This window comes from Lipotes vexillifer, unplaced genomic scaffold (genome assembly GCF_000442215.2).
Source record: "Lipotes vexillifer unplaced genomic scaffold, Lipotes_vexillifer_v1.1 scaffold168, whole genome shotgun sequence".
Taxonomy (NCBI): domain Eukaryota; kingdom Metazoa; phylum Chordata; class Mammalia; order Artiodactyla; family Lipotidae; genus Lipotes; species Lipotes vexillifer.
The window spans coordinates 4,109,294-4,117,937 of NW_006773947.1; the positions used below are offsets into that span (position 1 = coordinate 4,109,294).

At 39.5% G+C, this 8,644-nt stretch overlaps 1 non-coding gene and 1 pseudogene across 1 annotated transcript; both read left to right on the plus strand.

Moving 5' to 3' along the window:
- Positions 1–264: 264 nt before the first annotated feature.
- Positions 265–2,802, plus strand: LOC103086420 (proteolipid protein 2 pseudogene; annotated as a pseudogene).
- A 3,626-nt stretch (positions 2,803–6,428) lies between these two features.
- TRNAG-CCC (transfer RNA glycine (anticodon CCC)) lies at positions 6,429–6,501 on the plus strand. Its single transcript has one exon. It is a non-coding gene; the product is annotated as a tRNA-Gly (tRNA).
- The last annotated feature ends 2,143 nt before the right edge of the window (positions 6,502–8,644 follow it).

Sequence of the window (8,644 nt, forward strand, 5' to 3'; positions counted from 1 at the left end):
TTGCTTATCAAATAATTTTGGATTATATTCTGGACTTTTTGAATATTAAATTGTGTAGATACAGATCCTGTTAAAATTCTCTAAAGGATGTTATTCATTATTATTATCATTATTATCATTATTACTGTTTTAGCAGGTGATAGAACCAGTTAGCTTCAACCTACAAATTTTTAAAATCACTTTGATCTGGCAAGACAGCTGGGTGTGCACCAGCCTTGAACCTGCAAGCAGATCCTCCCTGCCCCCAGGGACTCCAGCCCCACCATGGCAGATTCCCAGCACATATCTGCCCCCCACTGCTGGACCACCTGCACCAACTTCTTGTGCATCCAAAAGGGAAGTCTCCTGTTTGCTGAGATTATATTGTGCCTGGTGATTCTGACCCTCTTCAGTGCCTCAACAGCAGGATATTCCTATCTGTCTGTGATTGAATTGATCTTTGTTTCTATCTTCTTTGTTGTCTACATGTGTGACCTGCACACCAAGATACAATTCATTCACTGGCCTTGGAGTGAGCCCTCATAGCGGCCATCCTCTACCTGATCACCTCCATTGTTGTCCTTGTTGAGAGAGGAAACCGCTCCAGAATCATTGCAGGGGCACTGGGCCTAATTGCTAAGGGCCTCTTTGGCTATGATGCCTCTGTCACTTTCCTCTTGAGATAATAAAGACATACAGCAGCACCTACTGACCCTGCTGATACCCTGGCCCTGTGTCAGTGTACTCGCTTCATTTCTCTCTGTAACCTGCAAATAACTCCTCCCCCCGTCCCTACAGCACTCCCAGCCAACTCCCAGCCCTGTATTGAGGTAAAAGTGCTGCTATTCAGAGAATTTATCTTCCAGCCTGCCAATCACCTCTCCAGGGTGTGCCTAGGTCCCCTTCCCTTATGCAGTATAAAAAAGAGACGCCAGTTCTGTCTGGTCTATGCCCCCACCTAAGCCACAAAATTAGGGAGGAGGGTACCTTAGATTTCAGACTCCAGGCCCCAGGTTGTGACTTGCTCCAAATAACCTCTTCAGTGCGGGGTGTGTTTCTATGGAGGAATACATAAATAATAAATGGATTGTTAGAACAGCAACCAAAAAAATCCCTTTCTGTGGACAGTGAGTGGTTCCAATCTCAGTTCAGTTTCCTAACCTTGCTGGTGCTGCTTTGGGTCTGTTCAACCACATACATCTCTAAGAGGTTAGTCTGAGACCTGGTTGGTGGTTTAAATAGTAATTCAATTCTCAAAGTTTTGCTAGGCTGCTTTGGGTCTGTCCCATGCATATGCAGCTCAAGGGTAAGTTAGGGACCTGTCTAGTTTCTTACACAATTTTGAGATATCCTCTTCTCCAACTCACTTCTCTCCAGGATTCCTCCTAGACTCTCTGCCCCACAGAGGCCCCCTTTCCCAGTTCTTCTGTGCAAAAAGGCAAGGTTTCTTTTAGAGTTTTAGAGTCCCTGTATCACTGCTGGCAAACAGTTCTGCACTTGGGGCAAAGCTACAGGAGAAAAGAGGGGAAAAAATAGAAAACTAATTCTCAAATGAATTCCTCTTTCAAGTTTTGACTCCAGTCCACAATCCACCTGCTTTCATTTACTTTTGAGAGTCCTTAGATTTTTATGTTGTTTTTTTTAAAAATTTTATTTATTTATGGCTGTGTTGGGTCTTCGTTTCTGTGTGAGGGCTTTCTCTAGTTGCGGCAAGTGGGGGCCACTCTTCATCGTGGTGCGCGGGCCTCTCACTATCACGGCCTTTCTTGTTGCAGAGCACAGGCTCCAGATGCGCAGGCTCAGTAATTGTGGCTCATGGGCCTAGTTGCTCCACGGCATGTGGGATCTTCCCAGACTGGGCTCAAACCTGTGTCCCCTGCATTGGCAGGCAGATTCTCAACCACTGTGCTACCAGGGAAGCCCGATTTTTGTGTGTTTTGTCCATAGTTTTCACTGTAATCAGCAAGAGAGGCGCCATAGTGGATATACTCTAACTTGGTCGGAAGTGGAAGTCACATTCTGATATTAGATGTAAGAAAAAGATTTTTAAGGATGTTTGTAAAGATATGTAAAATGAATATAAGGAAGAGTAAGGTCTTGGTGATCACACGGTCCAGTGGAACTCCCTCAGTAGTTGCCTAGAATAGAAGGGGGTAAGAGTGCTAAGTATAGACAACACCAATCAAGTGTACTCTTAAAATAACACATAAAGTCAGAACTCAGGCATTCTAGTTATGCCGAGATGTCTTGATGCCCTTTCTCATACTCTTCATTGTGGGTAGTTTGGACAAACACCCTTCAGTGATGTCTAGGACAGTGATTTAGAAATTATGTTACTCAGAGCTCTAGGCATTCCATGGAGCCCTTTCCCCGCCAAAAGTAGTGGGGAGAGGGTGGATGCCCTGGTACTCCTCCCTGCTTCAATTGCAGCAGCCCACTTTTATCTGTTGTTCTTATTGGACAGTGTTGTAAGATGTCATAACAGCTAGTATTAGCATTGGTAAAAAAAAATAAAAACAAAAATAGGAAGCCACTAGTTTACAGTAAAGAGCCTGGGTTGATCAGCAGTAGCTGTCTGTGATGATGCTTTCCAATTCTTCTCATGATGCTTGTAAAACAGCTGAGATATTCTAGATAAGAAGTACTGAGGCCTTTTCTGGGATTGCCTGGGGTACTATGGGAAGTTCAAAGCAGTAAAAGTGTTTCTGCTCTTCTGATTTAAAGTGCTTGTCTGAATACTGGAAAATGCAACATGGGCTGTTAGCAGTTTATGTGCCTTACTCCCTCATTGCCAGAGTAAACCAGTGTTGCTTGATGACTTAAAGCTGTCAAACCAAGGTGATACTGACCTGTTTCACCCCTTTGGAGAATATTTGCTTTTTATGAGGCTCCTGAGAATGGCAAGTACTTAACACAAAGAGATTACTTTAATACTTACATTTAAGCTATCAAGCTAATGGAAAAGAGACTCTTCCTTGGGTGTCTTATAACACGGGGATTATGTAAAGTAAGTTAAACAACCTTGGACCCACACTTTAGGGATGGCTGAGTAACAGCAACATTTAATAGTTCATCTCCCAGCCTTCCATTAAATATTCACAAAGTAATACAAAAAGATGAAAATGCACAATCACTCTCGAAATAAAGGATAAAAGTCAATCATAAAGGAGAATGCTGAAAGTATTTCTATTACTAAATTTTCACTAGTGCCAAGCTAAGAAACAGAATTGATATCTGAGGCATACAGCACTTTTTTCTTTTTTTTTTTTTTTTTTGGTTTGGCTACCCCACGCACTTATGGCATCTTGGTTTCTTGACCAAGGATCGAACCTGTGTCCTCAGCAGTGAAAGCGTGAAATCCTAACCACTGGACCGCCAGGAAATTCCCCATACAGCATCTTTTGAATCTGGAAATCTGTAAATTAGGTAGAAGGGACTCTGTCTCATGGCTCCCCTAGATTCCCTTCACTGACTGCCCATAGTTTGGGAACACAGAGCTTCACTAATGAGAAATCTAGGCAACCATGGCCTTTACTGTGTGGAAACAGATGTCTGAATGGTCAGGGTGCCCCTTCCTGTCATTAACAGTGCCTCTTAACCAATTCAGTTTCTACAATCCCCAATACACAATAAGGCTTAGGATAAAGAGAGTGGAGACCTTGGGATAGGTAGTCTTCACAAAGGTAAAGAATTTCAGGTGATGTAATACCTCAGTCTTATAGAGTGCTGTATGTCAACTATATCTCAATAATGCTGGAAGAAAAAAAATTAGGAAAAACCCAAAAATTTAATTGACCAATTATGGAAAAAAAAGAATTTCAAGTAGAGGTAGAGGTAGAGTTAGAGGAACCCTAAAAACAGTGAAAGCTGTGGCGAGGGGTAAAGTCGTCCTTAAGGGAGAGTAAATACAGTTAAATTCTCTAGGTTAAACATCGTCTTTCTAATAAGAGTATGGAGAAGTGATTCTACTTCATTTCAAAAGAACTACACAAAAGAAATGCTTGCTAAGCAGAAAAAGAACTAGAATAAGGCCTGTGCATATCAAATCACAGAATATTAGAGAAGCAGAGTCCATCAATACCTAAGCTATATGATAAGGAAACAAAATAACAACACTGCATCTAATCTGTTTTCAAACTCTGGGCCTAGATAGTTTTCTCCCAATTCAAAGTTGAGAAAATGGGGGTGGGGGGGTGGGGAATGAGAACTATGGAATAAATTTCTGCAGTATAAGACAAGGAAAATAATCTCTTAAGAACTTCTTAAAAAGTCTTAATCGAATACTGATTTACTACAGGAAGAGGAAGAAATTTTAGGAAGACCGTGTTTTAAAAATCTACATGTCCATCAATGGATGAATAAATGAACAAAAACTATTTACGTACAATGGAATACTATTTAGCCTTAAGAAGGAAGGAAATTCTTACACGTGCTACATGATGGATGAACTTGAAGATGTTATGCTAAGTGAAATAAGCTAGACACAAAAAGATAGATATTCCACTTATTTGAGGTACCTGAAATAGTATCTCATTCATAGAGTACTATGAATAGTACCAAATTCATAGATATGAAAAGTAGAATAATGGTTGCCAGGGGCTGGGGGAAGGGGGTATGGGAAGCTGGTGTTTAGTGGGTACAGGATTTCAGTTTGGGAAGCTGGAAAGTTCTGGAGATGGATGGTGGTGATGGTTGTACAACAATGTGAGTATATTTAATACCACTTTTCTGTACACTTAAAAATGGTTAAAGTGGTAAATTTTAAGTTATATATATATATATTTACTACAATTAAAAATGCTCCCAAGGGCTTCCCTGGTGGCGCAGTGGTTGAGAGTCCACCTGCCGATGCAGGGGACACGGGTTCGTGCCCTGATCCGGGAAGATCCCACATGCCACAGAGCGGCTGGGCCCATGAGCCATGGCTGTTGAGCCTGCGCGTCCGGAGCCTGTGCCCCGCAACGGGAGAAGCCACAACAGTGAGAGGCCCGCGTACCACAAAAAAAAAAAAAAAAAAAAGATCCCAAATCTATAAAAAGAACAAGTCAGTCACAAGAAACTATATAGTATATTGTTTCATTTCCATGAAATTCTAAAACATGAAGAACTAATCTATGGTGATAGGAATCAGAATATAGATTAACCTTGGTGAGTTGTTTATAGGGAGGGGAAATGAGGAACTATTTGGGAGTGTTAAAAGTGTTCTATAATAGATTTGGTGGTGTTCACACAGTTGTATACATATATAAAACTCCACTGACTTGTACACTTAAGATTTGTACATTTTACTAGATCTAAGTTATATCTTTTTTAAAAAAAACCCATGCTTATGAAATATGAATAGGGTATTAAAAAAGAAAGAGCAGGCTAAATTGAAATGAAAACAGATTAAGGTGAAAAGAAAACAGGGTAGAAAAGTCTTTAAGGAAACCAAGATTTTAAAATGCAGTAACTCAAATAAAATCCATTCTGGAGGTCATATATAGCCGACTCTTCAGGGCAGCAAATCAAATCAGTGTTTCAGAAGACAAACTTGAGAAGCTTTCCCAGAATGTAGAAGAAAAGAACATAGAGAAATAGAGATAAGGAAGACAAAGATGAGATCCTAGGTATTGATAATAGATGTTCCAAAAGAAGAGATAAATGAAGCATATGCAATAAACTAATATATAAGAAAATTTCAGTGAGATGAAGGAAGACCTTAGTCTTTTCAGAAGTTCCCTCTTCCAGAAAAAATTTATGATAAGAGATCCACCCCTGGGATTATCCCAGTGAAGTTTTTGAATTTCAGAAATACACAAAGAATCCTGCAAGAGTTAAGCAAGAAAATGTTGACTTTAAAGTAGCAAAACACAGGTTGGTCTTTTACTTTTCTTCAGCAGCACTAAGTCTAAAAAACGATAGTGGAGTACACTTAAAGAATTTTAGGGCAAAGATTTACGAAACAAAAAACTGTATCTATCCATGTTGTCATTGATGTCTGAAGACAACAGACATGCTTAAAGATGTGCTAGATCTCACCTAAGTATTCTTCATTTTAAAATTATTTAAAGTTTTAAACGTGTCACGGGTATGCAACAGACAGTGCAGGGAATATAGTCAATAACTATGTAATATCTTTGTATGGTGTCATTTTATAACTAGATTTATCATGGTGATCGGTTTGAAATGAATAGAAATGTTGAATCACTATGTTCTGTAACGGAAACTAACATAGTGTTGTAGGTCAATTATACTTCAAAAATCAACCAACCAACCAACTAACTCGTAGAAAAAGATATTAGATTTGTGGTTACCAGAGGCAGGGGGTGAGGCAGGTGGGAACTGGATGAAGTCATTCAAAAGGTACACATTTCCAGTTATAAGATAATAAGTACTGGGGATGTAATGTGCAGCATTATAAATATAATTAACACTGCTGTATGTTATATTTGAAAGTTGTTGGGATTTCCCTGGTGGTCCAGTGGCTAAGACTCTGCACTCCCAATGCAGGGGCCCCGGGTTAGATCCCTGGTCAGGGAACTAGATCCCACGTGCCACAACTAAGAGTTTGCAAGCCGCAACTAAAAATAAGACCCCACACGTGGCAACGAAGATCCCGAGTGTGGCAACTAAGACCTGGAACAGCCAAATAAATAAATAAATATTTGGGACTTCCTTGGTGGCCCAGTGGTTAAAACTTTGCCTTCCAATGTGGGAGGTGCAGGTTTAATCCCTGGTCGGGGAATTAAGATCCCACCTGCCTCCTGGCTAAAAAACCAAAACATAAAACAGATGCAATATTGTAACAAATTCAATAAAGACTTTAAAAATGGTCCACATCAAAAAAAAAAAAATCTAAAAAAAAAGTTGTTAAGAGAGTAAATCCTAATAATTCACAGGAAAAATATTTTTTTCTGTGTCTTTAACTTTGTATCTATATGAGATGACTTGTGTTCTCCTAATTTATTGTGGTCATCATTTCATGATGTATATAAATCAAATCATAATCTGTAGTTATACAGATAAAATTATACAGCAGTGCTGTATGTCAACTTCATGTCAATAGAACTGGAAGAAAAAAATAAAATAATTTAAGGTTTTACTTTAGACAACTCAAAAATGAGTAAAAATTAAAGTGCAAGAAAACAAATTCTCTACAAGGACTGGAAGCAAATATGGAAGTTAAAAATACAGAAGTAAATCTAAATGTTAGTTATAATTTAGTTACAAACCTGAAGATAATATTGTAAAACTTGAAAGAAAAGATTATAGTGTTTTTTTTGTTTGTTTTTTTGCAGTACGCGGGCCTCTCACTGTTGTGGCCTCTCCCGTTGCGGGGCACAGGCTCCGGACGCGCAGGCTCAGCGGCCATGGCTCACGGGCCCAGCCGCTCCGCGGCATGTGGGATCTTCCCAGACAGGGGCCCGAACCCGTGTTCCCTGCATCAGCAGGTGGACTCTCAACCACTGCGCCACCAGGGAAGCCCTATAGTGTTTTTTTTAAAAAAAAAAAAAAAAAAAAGAAGAGAGAAAGATAAAGTTGGGCAGAAAATGTGCCCATTACTATTTCTCATTTAAAAAGAAAGTTTTCAAAAGTTATAGTTTTATGCTTAAATTTATAGTCATAAAAATGTATATTTAACATTGTGTTTAAAGGTAACTATTAGTAGACTAACAACAAGAATTCTTTATTCCAAAATCCAAGTCACTGCAGAAACAAAAGGAAAAATAGCCTGAAGTTTATATAGAAAATTATAGAAAGCAAAGACATTGACTAAGTAGAATTTATTTTTTTTTTTTTGCAGTACGCGGGCCTCTCACCGCTGCGGCCTCTCCCGTCACGGAGCACAGGCTCCGGAGGCGCAGGCTCAGCGGCCATGGCCCACGGGCCCAGCTTCCCCGCGGCATGCGGGATCCTCCCGGACCGGGGCACGAACCCGTATCCCCTGCATCGGCAGGTGGACTCCCAACCACTGCGCCACCAGGGAAGCCCAGTAGAAGTTTTTTAAAAAGAAAGAATGAAAACCATTTTCCTATGAGCACTTCCTATAAAAAAATTATTGAATGAAGTACCACTTAACAAAGAAAAGAATCAAAATAAATAACTCGGGAGGGACTTAAGCACAAAGCTATTCACTGCAGCATTGTTTATAACAGGAAAAGATTGGAACCAACTAAGATGTCCATTAGTGGGGTATTGGTTAAATAAATTGCTATGAATGCAAAAAGTGAACTACTTGGTAGGTGTTAAAAGAATGAGACAGTTCTGTATTTACTGATACAGAACAATCTTCAAGATACATTGTTAAGATAGGGGAAGAAAAAGCATGGTTGAGAAAAGTCTATGTAACAAATGTGGATGATTGCATACTTACCGAAAGAATATAAGAAACTGAACAGCCATTGCCCTTTGTCTTAAGGAATAAGTGGCTTATGGACAGAGGTGAGAGGAAGAATTACTTTTCATTGAATACCACATTGTATCTGTTGGATTTATATGTCAGAGTATGTATTAACTGTTCAAAAATTAATGTAAAATTTACAGAATATGGATTGGAACAAGAGGTACTTATCCTCTCTTAGTACTTAAATTCACTGTAATTAAGTGTATGATGCAGAATTTGCTATATTTGGCTTATGTGCAGGGAGAAGTAGGAAGAAATCAGTTCATGGACATAGGGAAA